At 34.3% G+C, this 26477-nt stretch overlaps 17 non-coding genes across 17 annotated transcripts; all 17 read right to left on the bottom strand.

Annotated features, from left to right (window-relative positions):
- Positions 1-629: 629 nt before the first annotated feature.
- On the bottom strand, positions 630-701 carry TRNAP-UGG (transfer RNA proline (anticodon UGG)). Its single transcript has one exon. It is a non-coding gene; the product is annotated as a tRNA-Pro (tRNA).
- A 2524-nt stretch (positions 702-3225) lies between these two features.
- On the bottom strand, positions 3226-3297 carry TRNAP-UGG (transfer RNA proline (anticodon UGG)). Its single transcript has one exon. It is a non-coding gene; the product is annotated as a tRNA-Pro (tRNA).
- Positions 3298-4086: 789 nt separating this feature from the next.
- Positions 4087-4158, bottom strand: TRNAP-UGG (transfer RNA proline (anticodon UGG)). Its single transcript has one exon. It is a non-coding gene; the product is annotated as a tRNA-Pro (tRNA).
- A 789-nt stretch (positions 4159-4947) lies between these two features.
- Positions 4948-5019, bottom strand: TRNAP-UGG (transfer RNA proline (anticodon UGG)). The gene has a single exon. It is a non-coding gene; the product is annotated as a tRNA-Pro (tRNA).
- A 3382-nt stretch (positions 5020-8401) lies between these two features.
- Positions 8402-8473, bottom strand: TRNAP-UGG (transfer RNA proline (anticodon UGG)). The gene has a single exon. It is a non-coding gene; the product is annotated as a tRNA-Pro (tRNA).
- Positions 8474-10122: 1649 nt separating this feature from the next.
- On the bottom strand, positions 10123-10194 carry TRNAP-UGG (transfer RNA proline (anticodon UGG)). Its single transcript has one exon. It is a non-coding gene; the product is annotated as a tRNA-Pro (tRNA).
- A 791-nt stretch (positions 10195-10985) lies between these two features.
- Positions 10986-11057, bottom strand: TRNAP-UGG (transfer RNA proline (anticodon UGG)). Its single transcript has one exon. It is a non-coding gene; the product is annotated as a tRNA-Pro (tRNA).
- Positions 11058-11851: 794 nt separating this feature from the next.
- Positions 11852-11923, bottom strand: TRNAP-UGG (transfer RNA proline (anticodon UGG)). Its single transcript has one exon. It is a non-coding gene; the product is annotated as a tRNA-Pro (tRNA).
- A 790-nt stretch (positions 11924-12713) lies between these two features.
- On the bottom strand, positions 12714-12785 carry TRNAP-UGG (transfer RNA proline (anticodon UGG)). The gene has a single exon. It is a non-coding gene; the product is annotated as a tRNA-Pro (tRNA).
- A 5510-nt stretch (positions 12786-18295) lies between these two features.
- Positions 18296-18367, bottom strand: TRNAP-UGG (transfer RNA proline (anticodon UGG)). Its single transcript has one exon. It is a non-coding gene; the product is annotated as a tRNA-Pro (tRNA).
- A 1849-nt stretch (positions 18368-20216) lies between these two features.
- TRNAP-UGG (transfer RNA proline (anticodon UGG)) lies at positions 20217-20288 on the bottom strand. The gene has a single exon. It is a non-coding gene; the product is annotated as a tRNA-Pro (tRNA).
- A 593-nt stretch (positions 20289-20881) lies between these two features.
- On the bottom strand, positions 20882-20953 carry TRNAP-UGG (transfer RNA proline (anticodon UGG)). Its single transcript has one exon. It is a non-coding gene; the product is annotated as a tRNA-Pro (tRNA).
- A 2044-nt stretch (positions 20954-22997) lies between these two features.
- Positions 22998-23069, bottom strand: TRNAP-UGG (transfer RNA proline (anticodon UGG)). The gene has a single exon. It is a non-coding gene; the product is annotated as a tRNA-Pro (tRNA).
- A 593-nt stretch (positions 23070-23662) lies between these two features.
- Positions 23663-23734, bottom strand: TRNAP-UGG (transfer RNA proline (anticodon UGG)). Its single transcript has one exon. It is a non-coding gene; the product is annotated as a tRNA-Pro (tRNA).
- A 989-nt stretch (positions 23735-24723) lies between these two features.
- On the bottom strand, positions 24724-24795 carry TRNAP-UGG (transfer RNA proline (anticodon UGG)). Its single transcript has one exon. It is a non-coding gene; the product is annotated as a tRNA-Pro (tRNA).
- A 788-nt stretch (positions 24796-25583) lies between these two features.
- On the bottom strand, positions 25584-25655 carry TRNAR-UCG (transfer RNA arginine (anticodon UCG)). Its single transcript has one exon. It is a non-coding gene; the product is annotated as a tRNA-Arg (tRNA).
- A 593-nt stretch (positions 25656-26248) lies between these two features.
- Positions 26249-26320, bottom strand: TRNAP-UGG (transfer RNA proline (anticodon UGG)). Its single transcript has one exon. It is a non-coding gene; the product is annotated as a tRNA-Pro (tRNA).
- Positions 26321-26477: the final 157 nt, after the last annotated feature.

Raw genomic sequence — 26477 nt, 5'->3', positions numbered from 1 at the left:
ATTGCGAAAATAATAACTTAAGGTTACTTGTTATCCAAGTATGCATATTTAAAATGTGCAGTGCCAAGATTTAGAGGTCCCAATAAAGTTTGGACTTTTTTGATTGTTGGAACCTAAGACTTGTCACATACTGTGTGCAACTCAAGCATGCAGACCCAGAAGAAAGACAAAATAAACACCTGCAATTTATCGTTGATCTTTTTGTTAGTCATAATGAGACTATTCTTTTAAGCCACTCAGGGTTACTTAGACAAAAGAAAGGTAAGAGAAAAACCTGTAATTTCATTTTGACAGTTATTTGTTTGTCAAAATGAGACTTTTAAGCCACTCAAGGTTACTTAGACAAAATGGAATCTATAGTTTACCCAATATACCACCCAATGCTTGACATTTTACTAAGTATGCATAAGTATATACCTGTAAAAGATGGGCTCATCCGGGATTTGTACCAGGGATCTCTCGCACCCTAAGCAAGAATTATACCCCTTGACCAACGAGCCCACTGTGCATGTCTTTTTTATGTATATTAATGAAATTGTAAGTAAACCTGTTTGTATACATTAGTGAGTATTTTAAAATGCTATTAAATACTATCAGATATTAAGGACTATAAAAGTACATGAAAACATGGGCTCGTCCGGGATTTGAACCCGGGACCTCTCGCACCCAAAGCGAGAATCATACCCCTAGACCAACGAGCCAACTGCATAATAAACCGTCATTCAGATTTTACCATTTTTAAAGTAAAACTCAAATTATTTAAGAAAAAATGCAAAAAGCTGGAGCAAACACACAATTTCATTTAATGAAGATGTAACATTTTAAAAATAACATAACAACTTAAAACAAAAAATGTGTATGTAGTATTGCGAAAATAATAACTGAAGGTTACTTGTTATCCAAGTATGCATATTTAAAATGTGCTGTGCCAAGATTTAGAGGTCCCAATAGAGTTTGGACTTTTTTGATAGTTGGAACCTAAGACTTGTCACATACTGTGTGCAACTCAAGCATGCAGACCCAGAAGAAAGACAAAATAAACACCTGCAATTTATTGTTGATCTTTTTGTTAGTCATAATGAGACTATTCTTTTAAGCCACTCAGGGTTACTTAGACAAAAGAAAGGTAAGAGAAAAACCTGTAATTTCATTTTGACAGTGTTTTGTTTGTCAAAATGAGACTTTTAAGCCATTCAAGGTAACTTAGACAAAATGGAATCTATAGTTTACCCAATATACCACCAAATACTTGACATTTTACTAAGTATGCATAAGTATATACCTGTAAAAGATGGGCTTATCTGGGATTTGAACCCGGGATCTCTCGCACCCTAAGCAAGAATTATACCCCTTGACCAACGAGCCCACTGTGCATGTCTTTTTTATGTATATTAATGAAATTGTAAGTAAACCTGTTTGTATACATTAGTGAGTATTTTAAAATGCTATTAAATACTATCAGATATTAAGGACTATAAAAGTACACGAAACCAAGGGCTCATCCAGGATTTGAACCCGGAACCTCTCGCACCCAAAGCGAGAATCATACCCATAGACCAACGAGCCAACTGCATAAAGGCTTCTCATTCAGATTTTACCATTTTTAAAGTAAAACTCAAATTATTTAAGAAAAAATGCAAAAAGCTGGAGCAAACACACAATTTCATTTAATGAAGATGTAACATTTTAAAAATAACATAACAACTTAAAACAAAAAATGTGTATGTAGTATTGCGAAAATAATAACTGAAGGTTACTTGTTATCCAAGTATGCATATTTAAAATGTGCTGTGCCAAGATTTAGAGGTCCCAATAGAGTTTGGACTTTTTTGATAGTTGGAACCTAAGACTTGTCACATACTGTGTGCAACTCAAGCATGCAGACCCAGAAGAAAGACAAAATAAACACCTGCAATTTATTGTTGATCTTTTTGTTAGTCATAATGAGACTATTCTTTTAAGCCACTCAGGGTTACTTAGACAAAAGAAAGGTAAGAGAAAAACCTGTAATTTCATTCTGACAGTGTTTTGTTTGTCAAAATGAGACTTTTAAGCTACTCAAGGTACCTTAGACAAAATGGAATCTATAGTTTACCCAATATACCACCAAATGCTTGACATTTTACTAAGTATGCATAAGTATATACCTGTAAAAGATGGGCTCATCCGGGATTTGTACCAGGGATCTCTCGCACCCTAAGCAAGAATTATACACCTTGACCAACGAGCCCACTGTGCATGTCTTTTTTATGTAAATTAATGAAATTCTTAGTAAACCTGTTTGTATACATTAGTGAGTATTTTAAAAAGCTATTAAATACTATCAGATAGTAAGGACTGTAAAAGTACATGAAAACATGGGCTCGCCCGGGATTTGAACCCTGGACCTCTCGCACCCAAAGCAAGAATCATACCCCTAGACCAACGAGCCAACTGCATAAAGGCTTCTCATTCAGATTTTACCATTTTTAAAGTAAAACTCAAATTATTTAAGAAAAAATGCAAAAAGCTGGAGCAAACACACAATTTAATTTAATGAAGATATAACATTTTAAAAATAACATAACAACTTAAAACAAAAAAATGTGTATGTAGTATTGCGAAAATAATAACTTAAGGTTACTTGTTATCCAAGTATGCATATTTAAAATGTGCAGTGCCAAGATTTAGAGGTCCCAATAGAGTTTGGACTTTTTTGATAGTTGGAACCTAAGACTTGTCACATACTGTTTGCAACTCAAGCATGCAGACCCAGAAGAAAGACAAAATAAACACCTGCAATTTATTGTTGATTTTTTTGTTAGTCATAATGAGACTATTCTTTTAAGCCACTCAGTGTTACTTAGACAAAAGAAAGGTAAGAGAAAAACCTGTAATTTCATTTTGACAGTTTTTTGTTTGTCAAAATGAGACTTTTAAGCTACTCAAGGTTACTTAGACAAAATGGAATCTATAGTGTACCCAATATACCACCAAATGCTTGACATTTTACTAAGTTTGCATAAGTATATGCCTGTAAAAGATGGGCTCATCCGGGATTTGTACCAGGGATCTCTCGCACCCTAAGCAAGAATTATACCCCTTGACCAACGAGCCCACTGTGCATGTCTTTTTTATGTATATTAATGAAATTGTAAGTAAACCTGTTTGTATACATTAGTGAGTATTTTAAAATGCTATTAAATACTATCAGATATTAAGGACTATAAAAGTACATGAAAACAAGGGCTCGTCCGGGATTTGAACCCGGGCCCACTCACACCCAAAGCGAGAATCATACCCCTAGACCAACGAGACAACTGCGTAATGGCTTTTCATTCAGATTTTACCATTTTTAAAGTAAAACTCAAATTATTTAAGAAAAAATGCAAAAAGCTGGAGCAAACACACAATTTCATTTAATGAAGATGTAACATTTTAAAAATAACAACTTAAAACAAAAAAATGTGTATGTAGTATTGCGAAAATAATAACTTAAGGTTACTTGTTATCCAAGTATGCATATTTAAAATGTGCAGTGCCAAGATTTAGAGGTCCCAATAAAGTTTGGACTTTTTTGATAGTTGGAACCTAAGACTTATCACATACTGTGTGCAACTCAAGCATGCAGACCCAGAAGAAAGACAAAATAAACACCTGCAATTTATTGTTGATCTTTTTGTTAGTCATAATGAGACTATTCTTTTAAGCCACTCAGGGTTACTTAGACAAAAGAAAGGTAAGAGAAAAACCTGTGATTTCATTTTGACAGTTTTTTGTTTGTCAAAATGAGACTTTTAAGCCACTCAAGGTTACTTAGACAAAATGGAATCTATAGTTTACCCAATATACCACCAAATGCTTGACATTTTACTAAGTATGCATAAGTTTATACCTGTAAAAGATGGGCTCATCCGGGATTTGTACCAGGGATCTCTCGCACCCTAAGCAAGAATTATACCCCTTGACCAACGAGCCCACTGTGCATGTCTTTTTTATGTATATTAATGAAATTGTAAGTAAACCTGTTTGTATACATTAGTGAGTATTTTAAAATGCTATTAAATACTATCAGATATTAAGGACTATAAAAGTATATGAAACCATGGGCTCGTCCGGGATTTGAACCCGGGACCTCTCGCACCCAAAGCAAGAATCATACCCCTAGACCAACGAGCCAACTGCATAATAAACTCTCATTCAGATTTTACCATTTTTAAAGTAAAACTCAAATTATTTAAGAAAAAATGCAAAAAGCTGGAGCAAACACACAATTTCATTTAATGAAGATGTCACATTTTAAAAATAACAACTTAAAACAAAAAAATGTGCATGTAGTATTGCGAAAATAATAACTTAAGGTTACTTGTTATCCAAGTAAGCATATTTAAAATGTGCAGGGCCAAGATTTAGAGGTCCCAATAAAGTTTGGACTTTTTTGATAGTTGGAACCTAAGACTTATCACATACTGTGTGCAACTCAAGCATGCAGACCCAGAAGAAAGACAAAATAAACACCTGCAATTTATTGTTGATCTTTTTGTTAGTCATAATGAGACTATTCTTTTAAGCCACTCAGGGTTACTTAGACAAAAGAAAGGTAAGAGAAAAACCTGTAATTTCATTTTGACAGTTTTTTGTTTGTCAAAATGAGACTTTTAAGCCACTCAAGGTTACTTAGACAAAATGGAATCTATAGTTTACCCAATATACCACCAAATGCTTGACATTTTACTAAGTATGCATAAGTTTATACCTGTAAAAGATGGGCTCATCCGGGATTTGTACCAGGGATCTCTCGCACCCTAAGCAAGAATTATACCCCTTGACCAACGAGCCCACTGTGCATGTCTTTTTTATGTATATTAATGAAATTGTAAGTAAACCTGTTTGTATACATTAGTGAGTATTTTAAAATGCTATTAAATACTATCAGATATTAAGGACTATAAAAGTACATGAAAACATAGGCTCGTCCGGGATTTGAACCCGAGATCTCTCGCACCCAAAGCGAGAATCATACCCCTATACCAACGAGCCAACTGCGTAATGGATTCTCATTCAGATTTTACCATTTTTAAAGTAAAACTCAAATTATTTAAGAAAAATTGCAAAAAGCTGGAGCAAACACACAATTTCATTTAATGAAGATGTAACATTTTAAAAATAACATAACAACTTAAAACAAAAAAATGTGTATGTAGTATTGCGAAAATAATAACTTAAGGTTACTTGTTATCCAAGTATGCATATTTAAAATGTGCTGTGCCAAGATTTAGAGGTCCCAATAGAGTTTGGACTTTTTTGATAGTTGGTACCTAAGACTTGTCACATACTGTGTGCAACTCAAGCATGCAGACCCAGAAGAAAGACAAAATAAACACCTGCAATTTATTGTTGATCTTTTTGTTAGTCATAATGAGACTATTCTTTTAAGCCACTCAGGGTTACTTAGACAAAAGAAAGGTAAGAGAAAAACCTGTAATTTCATTTTGACAGTTTTTTGTTTGTCAAAATGAGACTTTTAAGCCACTCAAGGTTACTTAGACAAAATGGAATCTATAGTTTACCCAATATACCACCAACTGCTTGACATTTTACTAAGTATGCATAAGTATATACCTGTAAAAGATGGGCTCATCCGGGATTTGTACCAGGGATCTCTCGCACCCTAAGCAAGAATTATACCGCTTGACCAACGAGCCCACTGTGCATGTCTTTTTTATGTATATTAATGAAATTGTAAGTAAACCTGTTTGTATACATTAGTGAGTATTTTAAAATGCTATTAAATACTATCAGATATTAAGGACTATAAAAGTACATGAAAACATAGGCTCGTCCGGGATTTGAACCCGAGCCCTCTCGCACCCAATGCGAGAATCATACCCCTAGACCAACGAACCAACTGCGTAATGGATTCTCTTTCAGATTTTACCATTTTTAATGTAAAACTCAAATTATTTAAGAAAAAATGCAAAAAGCTGGAGCAAACACACAATTTCATTTAAATGAAGATGTAACATTTTAAAAATAACAACTTAAAACAAAAAAATGTGTATGTAGTATTGCGAAAATAATAACTTAAGGTTACTTGTTATCCAAGTATGCATATTTAAAATGTGCAGTGCCAAGATTTAGAGGTCCCAATAAAGTTTGGACTTTTTTGATAGTTGGAACCTAAGACTTGTCACATACTGTGTGCAACTCAAGCATGCAGACCCAGAAGAAAGACAAAATAAACACCTGCAATTTATTGTTGATCTTTTTGTTAGTCATAATGAGACTATTCTTTTAAGCCACTCAGGGTTACTTAGAAAAAAGAAAGGTAAGAGAAAAACCTGTAATTTCATTTTGACAGTTTTTTGTTTGTCAAAATGAGACTTTTAAGCCACTCAAGGTTACTTAGACAAAATGGAATCTATAGTTTACCCAATATACCACCAAATGCTTGACATTTTACTAAGTATGCATAAGTTTATACCTGTAAAAGATGGGCTCATCCGGGATTTGTACCAGGGATCTCTCGCACCCTAAGCAAGAATTATACCCCTTGACCAACGAGCCCACTGTGCATGTCTTTTTTATGTATATTAATGAAATTGTAAGTAAACCTGTTTGTATACATTAGTGAGTATTTTAAAATGCTATTAAATACTATCAGATATTAAGGACTATAAAAGTATATGAAACCATGGGCTCGACCGTGATTTGAACCCGGGACCTCTCGCACTCAAAGTGAGAATCATACCCCTAGACCAACGAGCCAACTGCGTAATAAACTCTCATTCAGATTTTACCATTTTTAAAGTAAAACTCAAATTATTTAAGAAAAAATGCAAAAAGCTGGAGCAAACACACAATTTCATTTAATGAAGATGTAACATTTTAAAAATAACAACTTAAAACAAAAAATGTGTATGTAGTATTGCGCAAATAATAACTTAAGGTTACTTGTTATCCAAGTATGCATATTTAAAATGTGCAGTGCCAAGATTTAGAGGTCCCAATAAAGTTTGGACTTTTTTGATAGTTGGAACCTAAGACTTGTCACATACTGTGTGCAACTGAAGCATGCAGACCCAGAAGAAAGACAAAATAAACACCTGCAATTTATTGTTGATCTTTTTGTTAGTCATAATGAGACTATTCTTTTAAGCCACTCAGGGTTACTTAGACAAAAGAAAGGTAAGAGAAAAACCTGTAATTTCATTTTGACAGTTTTTTGTTTGTCAAAATGAGACTTTAAAGCCACTCAAGGTTACTTAGACAAAATGGAATCTATAGTTTACCCAATATACCACCAAATGCTTGACATTTTACTAAGTATGCATAAGTTTATACCTGTAAAAGATGGGCTCATCCGGGATTTGTACCAGGGATCTCTCGCACCCTAAGCAAGAATTATACCCCTTGACCAACGAGCCCACTGTGCATGTCTTTTTTATGTATATTAATGAAATTGTAAGTAAACCTGTTTGTATACATTAGTGAGTATTTTAAAATGCTATTAAATACTATCAGATATTAAGGACTATAAAAGTATATGAAACCATGGGCTCGACCGTGATTTGAACCAGGGACCTCTTGCACTCAAAGCGAGAATCATACCCCTAGACCAAAGAGCCAACTGCGTAATAAACTCTCATTCAGATTTTACCATTTTTAAAGTAAAACTCAAATTATTTAAGAAAAAATGCAAAAAGCTGAAGCAAACACACAATTTCATTTAATGAAGATGTAACGTTTTAAAAATAACATAACAACTTAAAACAACAAAATGTGTATGTAGTATTGTGAAAATAATAACTTAAGGTTACTTGCTATCCAAGTATGCATATTTAAAATGTGCAGTGCCAAGATTTAGAGGTCCCAATAGAGTTTGGACTTTTTTGATAGTTGGAACCTAAGACTTGTCACATACTGTTTGCAACTCAAGCATGCAGACCCAGAAGAAAGACAAAATAAACACCTGCAATTTATTGTTGATCTTTTTGTTAGTCATAATGAGACTATTCTTTTAAGCCACTCAGGGTTACTTAGACAAAAGAAAGGTAAGAGAAAAACCTGTAATTTCATTTTGACAGTTTTTTGTTTGTCAAAATGAGACTTTTAAGCCACTCAAGGTTACTTAGACAAAATGGAATCTATAGTGTACCCAATATACCACCAAATGCTTGACATTTTACTAAGTTTGCATAAGTATATGCCTGTAAAAGATGGGCTCATCCGGGATTTGTACCAGGGATCTCTCGCACCCTAAGCAAGAATTATACCCCTTGACCAACGAGCCCACTGTGCATGTCTTTTTTATGTATGTTAATGAAATTGTAAGTAAACCTGTTTGTATACATTAGTGAGTATTTTAAAATGCTATTAAATACTATCAGATATTAAGGACTCTAAAAGTACATGAAAACATGGGCTCGTCCGGGATTTGAACCCAGGACCTCTCGCACCCAAAGCGAGAATCATACCCCTAGACCAACGAGCCAACTGCGTAATAGCTTTTCATTCAGATTTTACCATTTTTAAAGTAAAACTCAAATTATTTAAGAAAAAATGCAAAAAGCTGGAGCAAACTCACAATTTCATTTAAATGAAGATGTAACATTTTAAAAATAACAACTTAAAAAAAATGTGTATGTAGTATTGCGAAAATAATAACTTAAGGTTACTTGTTATCCAAGTATGCATATTTAAAATGTGCAGTGCCAAGATTTAGAGGTCCCAATAGAGTTTGGACTTTTTTGATAGTTGGAACCTAAGACTTGTCACATACTGTGTGCAACTCAAGCATGCAGACCCAGAAGAAAGACAAAATAAACACCTGCAATTTATTGTTGATCTTTTTGTTAGTCATAATGAGACTATTCTTTTAAGCCACTCAGGGTTACTTAGACATAAGAAAGGTAAGAGAAAAACCTGTAATTTCATTTTGACAGTTTTTTGTTTGTCAAAATGAGACTTTTAAGCCACTCAAGGTTACTTAGACAAAATGGAATCTATAGTTTACCCAATATACCACCAAATGCTTGACATTTTACTAAGTATGCATAAGTATATACCTGTTAAAGATGGGCTCATCCGGGATTTGTACCAGGGATCTCTCGCACCCTAAGCAAGAATTATACCCCTTGACCAACGAGCCCACTGTGCATGTCTTTTTTATGTATATTAATGAAATTGTAAGTAAACCTGTTTGTATACATTAGTGAGTATTTTAAAATGCTATTAAATACTATCAGATATTAAGGACTATAGAAGTATATGAAACCATGGGCTCGTCTGTGATTTGAACCCGGGACCTCTCGCACCTAAAGCGAGAATCATACCCCTAGACCAACGAGCCAACTGCGTAATGGCTTCTCATTCAGATTTTACCATTTTTAAAGTAAAACTCAAATTATTTAAGAAAAAATGCAAAAAGCTGGAGCAAACACACAATTTCATTTAATGAAGATGTAACGTTTTAAAAATAACATAACTTAAAACAACAAAATGTGTATGTAGTATTGCGACAATAATAACTTAAGGTTACTTGCTATCCAAGTATGCATATTTAAAATGTGCAGTGCCAAGATTTAGAGGTCCCAATAGAGTTTGGACTTTTTTGATAGTTGGAACCTAAGACTTGTCACATACTGTTTGCAACTCAAGCATGCAGACCCAGAAGAAAGACAAAATAAACACCTGCAATTTATTGTTGATCTTTTTGTTAGTCATAATGAGACTATTCTTTTAAGCCACTCAGGGTTACTTAGACAAAAGAAAGGTAAGAGAAAAACCTGTAATTTCATTTTGACAGTTTTTTGTTTGTCAAAATGAGACTTTTAAGCCACTCAAGGTTACTTAGACAAAATGGAATCTATAGTGTACCCAATATACCACCAAATGCTTGACATTTTACTAAGTTTGCATAAGTATATGCCTGTAAAAGATGGGCTCATCCGGGATTTGTACCAGGGATCTCTCGCACCCTAAGCAAGAATTATACCCCTTGACCAACGAGCCCACTGTGCATGTCTTTTTTATGTATATTAATGAAATTGTAAGTAAACCTGTTTGTATACATTAGTGAGTATTTTAAAATGCTATTAAATACTATCAGATATTAAGGACTATAAAAGTATATGAAACCATGGGCTCGTCCGTGATTTGAACCCGGGACCTCTCGCACCCAAAACGAGAATCATACCCCTAGACCAACGAGCCAACTGCATAATAAACTCTCATTCAGATTTTACCATTTTTAAAGTAAAACTCAAATTATTTAAGAAAAAATGCAAAAAGCTGGAGCAAACACACAATTTCATTTAATGAAGATGTAACGTTTTAAAAATAACATAACTTAAAACAACAAAATGTGTATGTAGTATTGCGACAATAATAACTTAAGGTTACTTGCTATCCAAGTATGCATATTTAAAATGTGCAGTGCCAAGATTTAGAGGTCCCAATAGAGTTTGGACTTTTTTGATAGTTGGAACCTAAGACTTGTCACATACTGTTTGCAACTCAAGCATGCAGACCCAGAAGAAAGACAAAATAAACACCTGCAATTTATTGTTGATCTTTTTGTTAGTCATAATGAGACTATTCTTTTAAGCCACTCAGGGTTACTTAGACAAAAGAAAGGTAAGAGAAAAACCTGTAATTTCATTTTGACAGTTTTTTGTTTGTCAAAATGAGACTTTTAAGCCACTCAAGGTTACTTAGACAAAATGGAATCTATAGTGTACCCAATATACCACCAAATGCTTGACATTTTACTAAGTTTGCATAAGTATATGCCTGTAAAAGATGGGCTCATCCGGGATTTGTACCAGGGATCTCTCGCACCCTAAGCAAGAATTATACCCCTTGACCAACGAGCCCACTGTGCATGTCTTTTTTATGTATATTAATGAAATTGTAAGTAAACCTGTTTGTATACATTAGTGAGTATTTTAAAATGCTATTAAATACTATCAGATATTAAGGACTATAAAAGTATATGAAACCATGGGCTCGTCCGGGATTTGAACCCGGGACCTCTCACACCCAAAGCGAGAATCATATCCCTAGACCAACGAGCCAACTGCATAATAAACTCTCATTCAGATTTTACCATTTTTAAAGTAAAACTCAAATTATTTAAGAAAAAATGCAAAAAGCTGGAGCAAACACACAATTTCATTTAATGAAGATGTAACATTTTAAAAATAACATAACAACTTAAAACAAAAAAATGTGTATGTAGTATTGCGAAAATAATAAATTAAGGTTACTTGCTATCCAAGTATGCATATTTAAAATGTGCAGTGCCAAGATTTAGAGGTCCCAATAGAGTTTGGACTTTTTTGATAGTTGGAACCTAAGACTTGTCACATACTGTTTGCAACTCAAGCATGCAGACCCAGAAGAAAGACAAAATAAACACCTGCAATTTATTGTTGATCTTTTTGTTAGTCATAATGAGACTATTCTTTTAAGCCACTCAGGGTTACTTAGACAAAAGAAAGGTAAGAGAAAAACCTTTAATTTCATTTTGACAGTTTTTTGTTTGTCAAAATGAGACTTTTAAGCCACTCAAGGTTACTTAGACAAAATGGAATCTATAGTGTACCCAATATACCACCAAATGCTTGACATTTTACTAAGTTTGCATAAGTATATGCCTGTAAAAGATGGGCTCATCCGGGATTTGTACCAGGGATCTCTCGCACCCTAAGCAAGAATTATACCCCTTGACCAACGAGCCCACTGTGTATGTCTTTTTTATGTTTATTAATGAAATTGTAAGTAAACCTGTTTGTATACATTAGTGAGTATTTTAAAATGCTATAAAATACTATCAGATATTAAGGACTATAAAAGTACATGAAAACATGGGCTCGTCCGGTATTTGAACCCGGGACCTCTCGCACCCAAAGCGAGAATCATACCCCTAGACCAACGAGCCAACTGCGTAATGGCTTTTCATTCAGATTTTACCATTTTTATAGTAAAACTCAAATTATTTAAGAAAAAATGCAAAAAGCTGGAGCAAACCCACAATTTCATTTAAATGAAGATGTAACATTTTAAAAATAACAACTTAAAACAAAAAAATGTGTATGTAGTATTGCGACAATAATAACTTAAGGTTACTTGCTATCCAAGTATGCATATTTAAAATGTGCAGTGCCAAGATTTAGAGGTCCCAATAGAGTTTGGACTTTTTTGATAGTTGGAACCTAAGACTTGTCACATACTGTTTGCAACTCAAGCATGCAGACCCAGAAGAAAGACAAAATAAACACCTGCAATTTATTGTTGATCTTTTTGTTAGTCATAATGAGACTATTCTTTTAAGCCACTCAGGGTTACTTAGACAAAAGAAAGGTAAGAGAAAAACCTGTAATTTCATTTTGACAGTTTTTTGTTTGTCAAAATGAGACTTTTAAGCCACTCAAGGTTACTTAGACAAAATGGAATCTATAGTGTACCCAATATACCACCAAATGCTTGACATTTTACTAAGTTTGCATAAGTATATGCCTGTAAAAGATGGGCTCATCCGGGATTTGTACCAGGGATCTCTCGCACCCTAAGCAAGAATTATACCCCTTGACCAACGAGCCCACTGTGTATGTCTTTTTTATGTTTATTAATGAAATTGTAAGTAAACCTGTTTGTATACATTAGTGAGTATTTTAAAATGCTATAAAATACTATCAGATATTAAGGACTATAAAAGTACATGAAAACATGGGCTCGTCCGGTATTTGAACCCGGGACCTCTCGCACCCAAAGCGAGAATCATACCCCTAGACCAACGAGCCAACTGCGTAATGGCTTTTCATTCAGATTTTACCATTTTTATAGTAAAACTCAAATTATTTAAGAAAAAATGCAAAAAGCTGGAGCAAACCCACAATTTCATTTAAATGAAGATGTAACATTTTAAAAATAACAACTTAAAACAAAAAAATGTGTATGTAGTATTGCGACAATAATAACTTAAGGTTACTTGCTATCCAAGTATGCATATTTAAAATGTGCAGTGCCAAGATTTAGAGGTCCCAATAGAGTTTGGACTTTTTTGATAGTTGGAACCTAAGACTTGTCACATACTGTTTGCAACTCAAGCATGCAGACCCAGAAGAAAGACAAAATAAACACCTGCAATTTATTGTTGATCTTTTTGTTAGTCATAATGAGACTATTCTTTTAAGCCACTCAGGGTTACTTAGACAAAAGAAAGGTAAGAGAAAAACCTGTAATTTCATTTTGACAGTTTTTTGTTTGTCAAAATGAGACTTTTAAGCCACTCAAGGTTACTTAGACAAAATGGAATCTATAGTGTACCCAATATACCACCAAATGCTTGACATTTTACTAAGTTTGCATAAGTATATGCCTGTAAAAGATGGGCTCATCCGGGATTTGTACCAGGGATCTCTCGCACCCTAAGCAAGAATTATACCCCTTGACCAACGAGCCCACTGTGCATGTCTTTTTTATGTATATTAATTAAATTGTAAGTAAACCTGTTTGTATACATTAGTGAGTATTTTAAAATGCTATTAAATACTATCAGATATTAAGGACTATAAAAGTACATGAAAACATGGGCTCGTCTGGTATTTGAACCCGGGACCTCTCGCACCCAAAGCGAGAATCATACCCCTAGACCAACGAGCCAACTGCGTAATAGCTTTTCATTCAGATTTTACCATTTTTAAAGTAAAACTCAAATTATTTAAGAAAAATTGCAAAAAGCTGGAGCAAACCCACAATTTCATTTAAATGAAGATGTAACATTTTAAAAATAACAACTTAAAACAAAAAAATGTGTATGTAGTATTGCGAAAATAATAACTTAAGGTTACTTGTTATCCAAGTATGCATATTTAAAATGTGCAGTGCCAAGATTTAGAGGTCCCAATAGAGTTTGGACTTTTTTGATAGTTGGAACCTAAGACTTGTCACATACTGTGTGCAACTCAAGCATGCAGACCCAGAAGAAAGACAAAATAAACACCTGCAATTTATTGTTGATCTTTTTGTTAGTCATAATGAGACTATTCTTTTAAGCCACTCAGGGTTACTTAGACAAAAGAAAGGTAAGAGAAAAACCTGTAATTTCATTTTGACAGTTTTTTGTTTGTCAAAATGAGACTTTTAAGCCACTCAAGGTTACTTAGACAAAATGGAATCTATAGTTTACCCAATATACCACCAAATGCTTGACATTTTACTAAGTATGCATAAGTATATACCTTTAAAAGATGGGCTCATCCGGGATTTGTACCAGGGACCTCTCGCACCCAAAGCGAGAATTATACCCCTTGACCAACGAGCCCACTGTGCATGTCTTTTTTATGTATATTAATGAAATTGTAAGTAAACCTGTTTGTATACATTAGTGAGTATTTTAAAATGCTATTAAATACTATCAGATATTAAGGACTATAAAAGTACATGAAACCATGGGCTCGTCCAGGATTTGAACCCGGGACCTCTCGCACCCAAAGCGAGAAATATACCCATAGACCAACGAGCCAACTGCATAACGGCTTCTCATTCAGATTTTACCATTTTTAAAGTAAAACTCAAATTATTTAAGAAAAAATGCAAAAAGCTGGAGCAAACACACAATTTCATTTAATGAAGATGTAACATTTTAAAAATAACAACTTAAAACAAAAAAATGTGTATGTAGTATTGCGAAAATAATAACTTAAGGTTACTTGTTATCCAAGTATGCATATTTAAAATGTGCAGTGCCAAGATTTAGAGGTCCCAATAGAGTTTGGACTTTTTTGATAGTTGGAACCTAAGACTTGTCACATACTGTGTGCAACTCAAGCATGCAGACCCAGAAGAAAGACAAAATAAACACCTGCAATTTATTGTTGATCTTTTTGTTAGTCATAATGAGACTATTCTTTTAAGCCACTCAGGGTTACTTAGACAAAAGAAAGGTAAGAGAAAAACCTGTAATTTCATTTTGACAGTTTTTTGTTTGTCAAAATGAGACTTTTAAGCCACTCAAGGTTACTTAGACAAAATGGAATCTATAGTTTACCCAATATACCACCAAATGCTTGACATTTTACTAAGTATGCATAAGTTTATACCTGTAAAAGATGGGCTCATCCGGGATTTGTACTAGGGATCTCTCGCACCCTAAGCAAGAATTATACCCCTTGACCAACGAGCCCACTGTGCATGTCTTTTTTATGTATATTAATGAAATTGTAAGTAAACCTGTTTGTATACATTAGTGCAGGGCTGGCCAAACCAGTCCTCGAGATCTACCAACAGTTCACATTTTCCAGACCACCTAGCTGGTGCACAGGTGCAGTCATTACCAATTAGGATGTGCTGCATTCATTCCTAACTGACAATTCTACAGATCTCCAGGAGGCCTGGAAAACATGTACTGTTGGTAGATCTCGAGGACCGGTTTGGCCAGCCCTGCATTAGTGAGTATTTTAAAATGCTATTAAATACTATCAGATATTAAGGACTATAAAAGTATATGAAACCATGGGTTCGTCTGGGATTTGAACCCGGGACCTCTCGCACCCAAAGCGAGAATCATACCCCTAGACCAACGAGCCAACTGCATAATAAACTTTCATTCAGATTTTACCATTTTTAAAGTAAAACTCAAATTATTTAAGAAAAAATGCAAAAAGCTGGAGCAAACACACAATTTCATTTAATGAAGATGTAACATTTTAAAAATAACATAACAACTTAAAACAAAAAAATGTGTATGTAGTATTGCGAAAATAATAAATTAAGGTTACTTGCTATCCAAGTATGCATATTTAAAATGTGCAGTGCCAAGATTTAGAGGTCCCAATAGAGTTTGGACTTTTTTGATAGTTGGAACCTAAGACTTGTCACATACTGTTTGCAACTCAAGCATGCAGACCCAGAAGAAAGACAAAATAAACACCTGCAATTTATTGTTGATCTTTTTGTTAGTCATAATGAGACTATTCTTTTAAGCCACTCAGGGTTACTTAGACAAAAGAAAGGTAAGAGAAAAACCTGTAATTTCATTTTGACAGTTTTTTGTTTGTCAAAATGAGACTTTTAAGCCACTCAAGGTTACTTAGACAAAATGGAATCTATAGTGTACCCAATATACCACCAAATGCTTGACATTTTACTAAGTATGCATAAGTATATACCTTTAAAAGATGGGCTCATCCGGGATTTGTACCAGGGACCTCTCGCACCCAAAGCGAGAATTATACCCCTTGACCAACGAGCCCACTGTGCATGTCTTTTTTATGTATATTAATGAAATTGTAAGTAAACCTGTTTGTATACATTAGTGAGTATTTTAAAATGCTATTAAATACTATCAGATATTAAGGACTATAAAAGTACATGAAACCATGGGCTCGTCCAGGATTTGAACCCGGGACCTCTCGCACCCAAAGCGAGAAATATACCCATAGACCAACGAGCCAACTGCATAACGGCTTCTCATTCAGATTTTACCATTTTTAAAGTAAAACTCAAATTATTTAAGAAAAAATGCAAAAAGCTGGAGCAAACACACAATTTCATTTAATGAAGATGTAACATTTTAAAAATAACAACTTAAAACAAAAAAATGTGTATGTAGTATTGCGAAAATAATAACTTAAGGTTACTTGTTATCCAAGTATGCATATTTAAAATGTGCAGTGCCAAGATTTAGAGGTCCCAATAGAGTTTGGACTTTTTTGATAGTTGGAACCTAAGACTTGTCACATACTGTGTGCAACTCAAGCATGCAGACCCAGAAGAAAGACAAAATAAACACCTGCAATTTATTGTTGATCTTTTTGTTAGTCATAATGAGACTATTCTTTTAAGCCACTCAGGGTTACTTAGACAAAAGAAAGGTAAGAGAAAAACCTGTAATTTCATTTTGACAGTTTTTTGTTTGTCAAAATGAGACTTTTAAGCCACTCAAGGTTACTTAGACAAAATGGAATCTATAGTTTACCCAATATACCACCAAATGCTTGACATTTTACTAAGTATGCATAAGTTTATACCTGTAAAAGATGGGCTCATCCGGGATTTGTACTAGGGATCTCTCGCACCCTAAGCAAGAATTATACCCCTTGACCAACGAGCCCACTGTGCATGTCTTTTTTATGTATATTAATGAAATTGTAAGTAAACCTGTTTGTATACATTAGTGCAGGGCTGGCCAAACCAGTCCTCGAGATCTACCAACAGTTCACATTTTCCAGACCACCTAGCTGGTGCACAGGTGCAGTCATTACCAATTAGGATGTGCTGCATTCATTCCTAACTGACAATTCTACAGATCTCCAGGAGGCCTGGAAAACATGTACTGTTGGTAGATCTCGAGGACCGGTTTGGCCAGCCCTGCATTAGTGAGTATTTTAAAATGCTATTAAATACTATCAGATATTAAGGACTATAAAAGTATATGAAACCATGGGTTCGTCTGGGATTTGAACCCGGGACCTCTCGCACCCAAAGCGAGAATCATACCCCTAGACCAACGAGCCAACTGCATAATAAACTTTCATTCAGATTTTACCATTTTTAAAGTAAAACTCAAATTATTTAAGAAAAAATGCAAAAAGCTGGAGCAAACACACAATTTCATTTAATGAAGATGTAACATTTTAAAAATAACATAACAACTTAAAACAAAAAAATGTGTATGTAGTATTGCGAAAATAATAAATTAAGGTTACTTGCTATCCAAGTATGCATATTTAAAATGTGCAGTGCCAAGATTTAGAGGTCCCAATAGAGTTTGGACTTTTTTGATAGTTGGAACCTAAGACTTGTCACATACTGTTTGCAACTCAAGCATGCAGACCCAGAAGAAAGACAAAATAAACACCTGCAATTTATTGTTGATCTTTTTGTTAGTCATAATGAGACTATTCTTTTAAGCCACTCAGGGTTACTTAGACAAAAGAAAGGTAAGAGAAAAACCTGTAATTTCATTTTGACAGTTTTTTGTTTGTCAAAATGAGACTTTTAAGCCACTCAAGGTTACTTAGACAAAATGGAATCTATAGTGTACCCAATATACCACCAAATGCTTGACATTTTACTAAGTTTGCATAAGTATATGCCTGTAAAAGATGGGCTCATCCGGGATTTGTACCAGGGACCTCTCGCACCCAAAGCGAGAATTATACCCCTTGACCAACGAGCCCACTGTGCATGTCTTTTTTATGTATATTAATGAAATTGTAAGTAAACCTGTTTGTATACATTAGTGAGTATTTTAAAATGCTATTAAATACTATCAGATATTAAGGACTATAAAAGTATATGAAACCATGGGCTCGTCCGGGATTTGAACCCGGGACCTCTCGCACCCAAAGCGAGAATCATACCCCTAGACCAACGAGCCAACTGCATAATAAACTCTCATTCAGATTTTACCATTTTTAAAGTAAAACTCAAATTATTTAAGAAAAAATGCAAGAAGCTGGAGCAAACACACAATTTCATTTAATGAAGATGTAACATTTTAAAAATAACATAACAACTTAAAACAAAAAAATGTGTATGTAGTATTGCGAAAATAATAAATTAAGGTTACTTGCTATCCAAGTATGCATATTTAAAATGTGCAGTGCCAAGATTTAGAGGTCCCAATAGAGTTTGGACTTTTTTGATAGTTGGAACCTAAGACTTGTCACATACTGTTTGCAACTCAAGCATGCAGACCCAGAAGAAAGACAAAATAAACACCTGCAATTTATTGTTGATCTTTTTGTTAGTCATAATGAGACTATTCTTTTAAGCCACTCAGGGTTACTTAGACAAAAGAAAGGTAAGAGAAAAACCTGTAATTTCATTTTGACAGTTTTTTGTTTGTCAAAATGAGACTTTTAAGCCACTCAAGGTTACTTAGACAAAATGGAATCTATAGTGTACCCAATATACCACCAAATGCTTGACATTTTACTAAGTTTGCATAAGTATATGCCTGTAAAAGATGGGCTCATCCGGGATTTGTACCAGGGATCTCTCGCACCCTAAGCAAGAATTATACCCCTTGACCAACGAGCCCACTGTGCATGTCTTTTTTATGTATATTAATGAAATTGTAAGTAAACCTGTTTGTATACATTAGTGAGTATTTTAAAATGCTATTAAATACTATCAGATATTAAGGACTATAAAAGTACATGAAAACATGGGCTCGTCTGGTATTTGAACCCGGGACCTCTCGCACCCAAAGCGAAAATCATACCCCTAGACCAGGCATTCCCAACCACGGTCCTCAAGGCACACCAACAGTGCAGGTTTTAGTGATATCCAGGCTGCAGCACAGATGGTTAAATGAAAATAAATTAGATACTAATTAAGTCACCTGTGCTGAAGCCTGGATATTACTAAAACCTGCACTGTTGGTGTGCCTTGAGGACCGTGGTTGGGAAAGCCTGCCCTAGACCAACGAGCCAACTGCGTAATGGCTTTTCATTCAGATTTTACCATTTTTAAAGTAAAACTCAAATTATTTAAGAAAAAATGCAAAAAGCTGGAGCAAACACACAATTTCATTTAAATGAAGATGTAACATTTTAAAAATAACAACTTAAAACAAAAAAATGTGTATGTAGTATTGCGAAAATAATAACTTAAGGTTACTTGTTATCCAAGTATGCATATTTAAAATGTGCAGTGCCAAGATTTAGAGGTCCCAATAGAGTTTGGACTTTTTTGATAGTTGGAACTTAAGACTTGTCACATACTGTGTGCAACTCAAGCATGCAGACCCAGAAGAAAGACAAAATAAACACCTGCAATTTATTGTTGATCTTTTTGTTAGTCATAATGAGACTATTCTTTTAAGCCACTCAGGGTTACTTAGACAAAAGAAAGGTAAGAGAAAAACCTGTAATTTCATTTTGACAGTTTTTTGTTTGTCAAAATGAGACTTTTAAGCCACTCAAGGTTACTTAGACAAAATGGAATCTATAGTTTACCCAATATACCACCAAATGCTTGACATTTTACTAAGTATGCATAAGTATATACCTGTAAAAGATGGGCTCATCCGGGATTTGTACCAGGGATCTCTCGCACCCTAAGCAAGAATTATACCCCTTGACCAACGAGCCCACTGTGCATGTCTTTTTTATGTATATTAATGAAATTGTAAGTAAACCTGTTTGTATACATTAGTGAGTATTTTAAAATGCTATTAAATACTATCAGATATTAAGGACTATAAAAGTACATGAAAACATATGCTCGTCCGGGATTTGAACCCGAGACCTCTCGCACCCAAAGCGAGAATCATACCCCTAGACCAACGAGCAAACTGCGTAATGGCTTCTCATTCAGATTTTACCATTTTTAAAGTAAAACTCAAATTATTTAAGAAAAAATGCAAAAAGCTGGAGCAAACACACAATTTCATTTAAATGAAGATGTAACATTTTAAAAATAACATAACAACTTAAAACAAAAAATGTGTATGTAGTATTGCGAAAATAATAACTTAAGGTTACTTGTCATCCAAGTATGCATATTTAAAATGTGCAGTGCCAAGATTTAGAGGTCCCAATAGAGTTTGGACCTTTTTGATAGTTGGAACCTAAGACTTGTCACATACTGTGTGCAACTCAAGCATGCAGACCCAGAAGAAAGACAAAATAAACACCTGCAATTTATTGTTGATCTTTTTGTTAGTCATAATGAGACTATTCTTTTAAGCCACTCAGGGTTACTTAGACAAAAGAAAGGTAAGAGAAAAACCTGTAATTTCATTTTGACAGTTTTTTGTTTGTCAAAATGAGACTATTAAGCCACTCAAGGTTACTTAGACAAAATGGAATCTATAGTTTACCCAATATACCACCAAATGCTTGACATTTTACTAAGTATGCATAAGTATGTACCTGTAAAAGATGGGCTCATCCGGGATTTGAACCCGGGACCTCTCGCACCCAAAGCGAGAATTATACCTCTTGACCAACGAGCCCACTGTGCATGTCTTTTTTATGTATATTAATGAAATTGTAAGTAAACCTGTTTGTATACATTAGTGAGTATTTTAAAATGCTATTAAATACTATCAGATATTAAGGACTATAAAAGTACATGAAACCATGGGCTCGTCCAGGATTTGAACCCAGGACCTCTCGCACCCAAAGCGAGAATCATACCCATAGACCAACGAGCCAACTGCATAATGGCTTCTCATTCAGATTTTACCATTTTTAAAGTAAAACTCAAATTATTTAAGAAAAATGCAAAAAGCTGGAGCAAACACACAATTTCATTTAATGAAGATGTAACATTTTAAAAATAACAACTTAAAACAAAAAAATGTGTATGTAGTATTGCGAAAATAATAACTTAAGGTTACTTGTTATCCAAGTATGCATATTTAAAATGTGCAGTGCCAAGATTTAGAGGTCCCAATAAAGTTTGGACTTTTTTGATAGTTAGAACCTAAGACTTGTCACATACTGTGTGCAACTCAAGCATGCAGACCCAGAAGAAAGACAAAATAAACACCTGCAATTTATTGTTGATCTTTTTGTTAGTCATAATGAGACTATTCTTTTAAGCCACTCAGGGTTACTTAGACAAAAGAAAGGTAAGAGAAAAACCTGTAATTTCATTTTGACAGTTTTTTGTTTGTCAAAATGAGACTTTATAGCCACTCAAGGTTACTTAGACAAAATGGAATCTATAGTGTACCCAATATACCACCAAATGCTTGACATTTTACTAAGTTTGCATAAGTATATGCCTGTAAAAGATGGGCTCATCAGGGATTTGTACCAGGGATCTCTCGCACCCTAAGCAAGAATTATACCCCTTGACCAACGAGCCCACTGTGCATGTCTTTTTTATGTATATTAATGAAATTGTAAGTAAACCTGTTTGTATACATTAGTGAGTATTTTAAAATGCTAATAAATACTATCAGATATTAAGGACTATAAAAGTACATGAAAACATGGGCTCGTCCGGGATTTGAACCCGGGACCTCTCGCACCCAAAGCGAAAATCATACCCCTAGACCAGGCATTCCCAACCACGGTCCTCAAGGCACACCAACAGTGCAGGTTTTAGTGATATCCAGGCTGCAGCACAGATGGTTAAATGAAAATAAATGAGATACTAATTAAGTCACCTGTGCTGAAGCCTGGATATTACTAAAACCTGCACTGTTGGTGTGCCTTGAGGACCGTGGTTGGGAAAGCCTGCCCTAGACCAACGAGCCAACTGCGTAATGGCTTTTCATTCAGATTTTACCATTTTTAAAGTAAAACTCAAATTATTTAAGAAAAAATGCAAAAAGCTGGAGCAAACACACAATTTCATTTAAATGAAGATGTAACATTTTAAAAATAACAACTTAAAACAAAAAAATGTGTATGTAGTATTGCGAAAATAATAACTTAAGGTTACTTGTTATCCAAGTATACATATTTAAAATGTGCAGTGCCAAGATTTAGAGGTCCCAATAGAGTTTGGACTTTTTTGATAGTTGGAACCTAAGACTTGTCACATACTGTGTGCAACTCAAGCATGCAGACCCAGAAGAAAGACAAAATAAACACCTGCAATTTATTGTTGATCTTTTTGTTAGTCATAATGAGACTATTCTTTTAAGCCACTCAGGGTTACTTAGACAAAAGAAAGGTAAGAGAAAAACCTGTAATTTCATTTTGACAGTTTTTTGTTTGTCAAAATGAGACTTTTAAGCCACTCAAGGTTACTTAGACAAAATGGAATCTATAGTTTACCCAATATACCACCAAATGCTTGACATTTTACTAAGTATGCATAAGTATATACCTGTAAAAGATGGGCTCATCCGGGATTTGTACCAGGGATCTCTCGCACCCTAAGCAAGAATTATACCCCTTGACCAACGAGCCCACTGTGCATGTCTTTTTTATGTATATTAATGAAATTGTAAGTAAACCTGTTTGTATACATTAGTGAGTATTTTAAAATGCTATTAAATACTATCAGATATTAAGGACTATAAAAGTACATGAAAACATGGGCTCGTCTGGGATTTGAACCCGAGAACTCTCGCACCCAAAGCGAGAATCATACCCCTAGACCAACGAGCCAACTGCGTAATGGCTTCTCATTCAGATTTTACCATTTTTAAATTAAAACTCAAATTATTTAAGAAAAAATGCAAAAAGCTGGAGCAAACACACAATTTCATTTAAATGAAGATGTAACATTTTAAAAATAACATAACAACTTAAAACAAAAAATGTGTATGTAGTATTGCGAAAATAATAACTTAAGGTTACTTGTCATCCAAGTATGCATATTTAAAATGTGCAGTGCCAAGATTTAGAGGTCCCAATAGAGTTTGGACCTTTTTGATAGTTGGAACCTAAGACTTGTCACATACTGTGTGCAACTCAAGCATGCAGACCCAGAAGAAAGACAAAATAAACACCTGCAATTTATTGTTGATCTTTTTGTTAGTCATAATGAGACTATTCTTTTAAGCCACTCAGGGTTACTTAGACAAAAGAAAGGTAAGAGAAAAACCTGTAATTTCATTTTGACAGTTTTTTGTTTGTCAAAATGAGACTATTAAGCCACTCAAGGTTACTTAGACAAAATGGAATCTATAGTTTACCCAATATACCACCAAATGCTAGACATTTTACTAAGTATGCATAAGTATGTACCTGTAAAAGATGGGCTCATCCGGGATTTGAACCCGGGACCTCTCGCACCCAAAGCGAGAATTATACCTCTTGACCAACGAGCCCACTGTGCATGTCTTTTTTATGTATATTAATGAAATTGTAAGTAAACCTGTTTGTATACATTAGTGAGTATTTTAAAATGCTATTAAATACTATCAGATATTAAGGACTATAAAAGTACATGAAACCATGGGCTCGTCCAGGATTTGAACCCAGGACCTCTCGCACCCAAAGCAAGAATCATACCCATAGACCAACGAGCCAACTGCATAATGGCTTCTCATTCAGATTTTACCATTTTTAAAGTAAAACTCAAATTATTTAAGAAAAATGCAAAAAGCTGGAGCAAACACACAATTTCATTTAATGAAGATGTAACATTTTAAAAATAACAACTTAAAACAAAAAAATGTGTATGTAGTATTGCGAAAATAATAACTTAAGGTTACTTGTTATCCAAGTATGCATATTTAAAATGTGCAGTGCCAAGATTTAGAGGTCCCAATAAAGTTTGGACTTTTTTGATAGTTAGAACCTAAGACTTGTCACATACTGTGTGCAACTCAAGCATGCAGACCCAGAAGAAAGACAAAATAAACACCTGCAATTTATTGTTGATCTTTTTGTTAGTCATAATGAGACTATTCTTTTAAGCCACTCAGGGTTACTTAGACAAAAGAAAGGTAAGAGAAAAACCTGTAATTTCATTTTGACAGTTTTTTGTTTGTCAAAATGAGACTTTATAGCCACTCAAGGTTACTTAGACAAAATGGAATCTATAGTGTACCCAATATACCACCAAATGCTTGACATTTTACTAAGTTTGCATAAGTATATGCCTGTAAAAGATGGGCTCATCAGGGATTTGTACCAGGGATCTCTCGCACCCTAAGCAAGAATTATACCCCTTGACCAACGATCCCACTGTGCATGTCTTTTTTATGTATATTAATGAAATTGTAAGTAAACCTGTTTGTATACATTAGTGAGTATTTTAAAATGCTATTAAATACTATCAGATATTAAGGACTATAAAAGTACATGAAAACATGGGCTCGTCTGGGATTTGAACCCGGGACCTCTCGCACCCAAAGCGAGAATCATACCCCTAGACCAACGAGCCAACTGCGTAATGGCTTTTCATTCAGATTTTACCATTTTTAAAGTAAAACTCAAATTATTTAAGAAACAATGCAAAAAGCTGGAGCAAACACACAATTTCATTTAAATGAAGATGTAACATTTTAAAAATAACAACTTAAAACAAAAAAATGTGTATGTAGTATTGCGAAAATAATAACTTAAGGTTACTTGTTATCCAAGTATGCATATTTAAAATGTGCAGTGCCAAGATTTAGAGGTCCCAATAGAGTTTGGACTTTTTTGATAGTTGGAACCTAAGACTTGTCACATACTGTGTGCAACTCAAGCATGCAGACCCAGAAGAAAGACAAAATAAACACCTGCAATTTATTGTTGATCTTTTTGTTAGTCATAATGAGACTATTCTTTTAAGCCACTCAGGGTTACTTAGACAAAAGAAAGGTAAGAGAAAAACCTGTAATTTCATTTTGACAGTTTTTTGTTTGTCAAAATGAGACTTTTAAGACACTCAAGGTTACTTAGACAAAATGGAATCTATAGTTTACCCAATATACCACCAAATGCTTGACATTTTACTAAGTATGCATAAGTATATACCTGTAAAAGATGGGCTCATCCGGGATTTGTACCAGGGATCTCTCGCACCGTAAGCAAGAATTATACCCCTTGACCAACGAGCCCACTGTGCATGTCTTTTTTATGTATATTAATGAAATTGTAAGTAAACCTGTTTGTATACATTAGTGAGTATTTTAAAATGCTATTAAATACTCAGATATTAAGGACTATAAAAGTACATGAAAACATAGGCTCGTCTGGGATTTGAACCCGAGACCTCTCGCACCGAAAGCGAGAATCATACCCCTAGACCAACGAGCCAACTGCGTAATGGCTTCTCATTCAGATTTTACCATTTTTAAAGTAAAACTCAAATTATTTAAGAAAAAATGCAAAAAGCTGGAGCAAACACACAATTTCATTTAAATGAAGATGTAACATTTTAAAAATAACATAACAACTTAAAACAAAAAATGTGTATGTAGTATTGCGAAAATAATAACTTAAGGTTACTTGTCATCCAAGTATGCATATTTAAAATGTGCAGTGCCAAGATTTAGAGGTCCCAATAGAGTTTGGACCTTTTTGATAGTTGGAACCTAAGACTTGTCACATACTGTGTGCAACTCAAGCATGCAGACCCAGAAGAAAGACAAAATAAACACCTGCAATTTATTGTTGATCTTTTTGTTAGTCATAATGAGACTATTCTTTTAAGCCACTCAGGGTTACTTAGACAAAAGAAAGGTAAGAGAAAAACCTGTAATTTCATTTTGACAGTTTTTTGTTTGTCAAAATGAGACTATTAAGCCACTCAAGGTTACTTAGACAAAATGGAATCTATAGTTTACCCAATATACCACCAAATGCTTGACATTTTACTAAGTATGCATAAGTATGTACCTGTAAAAGATGGGCTCATCCGGGATTTGAACCCGGGACCTCTCGCACCCAAAGCGAGAATTATACCCCTTGACCAACGAGCCCACTGTGCATGTCTTTTTTATGTATATTAATGAAATTGTAAGTAAACCTGTTTGTATACATTAGTGAGTATTTTAAAATGCTATTAAATACTATCAGATATTAAGGACTATAAAAGTACATGAAACCATGGGCTCGTCCAGGATTTGAACCCAGGAC

The sequence above is a fragment of the Pseudophryne corroboree genome, chromosome 3 (genome assembly GCF_028390025.1).
Source record: "Pseudophryne corroboree isolate aPseCor3 chromosome 3, aPseCor3.hap2, whole genome shotgun sequence".
NCBI lineage: Eukaryota > Metazoa > Chordata > Amphibia > Anura > Myobatrachidae > Pseudophryne > Pseudophryne corroboree.
This window is presented reverse-complemented; position numbering and strand designations above follow the sequence as displayed.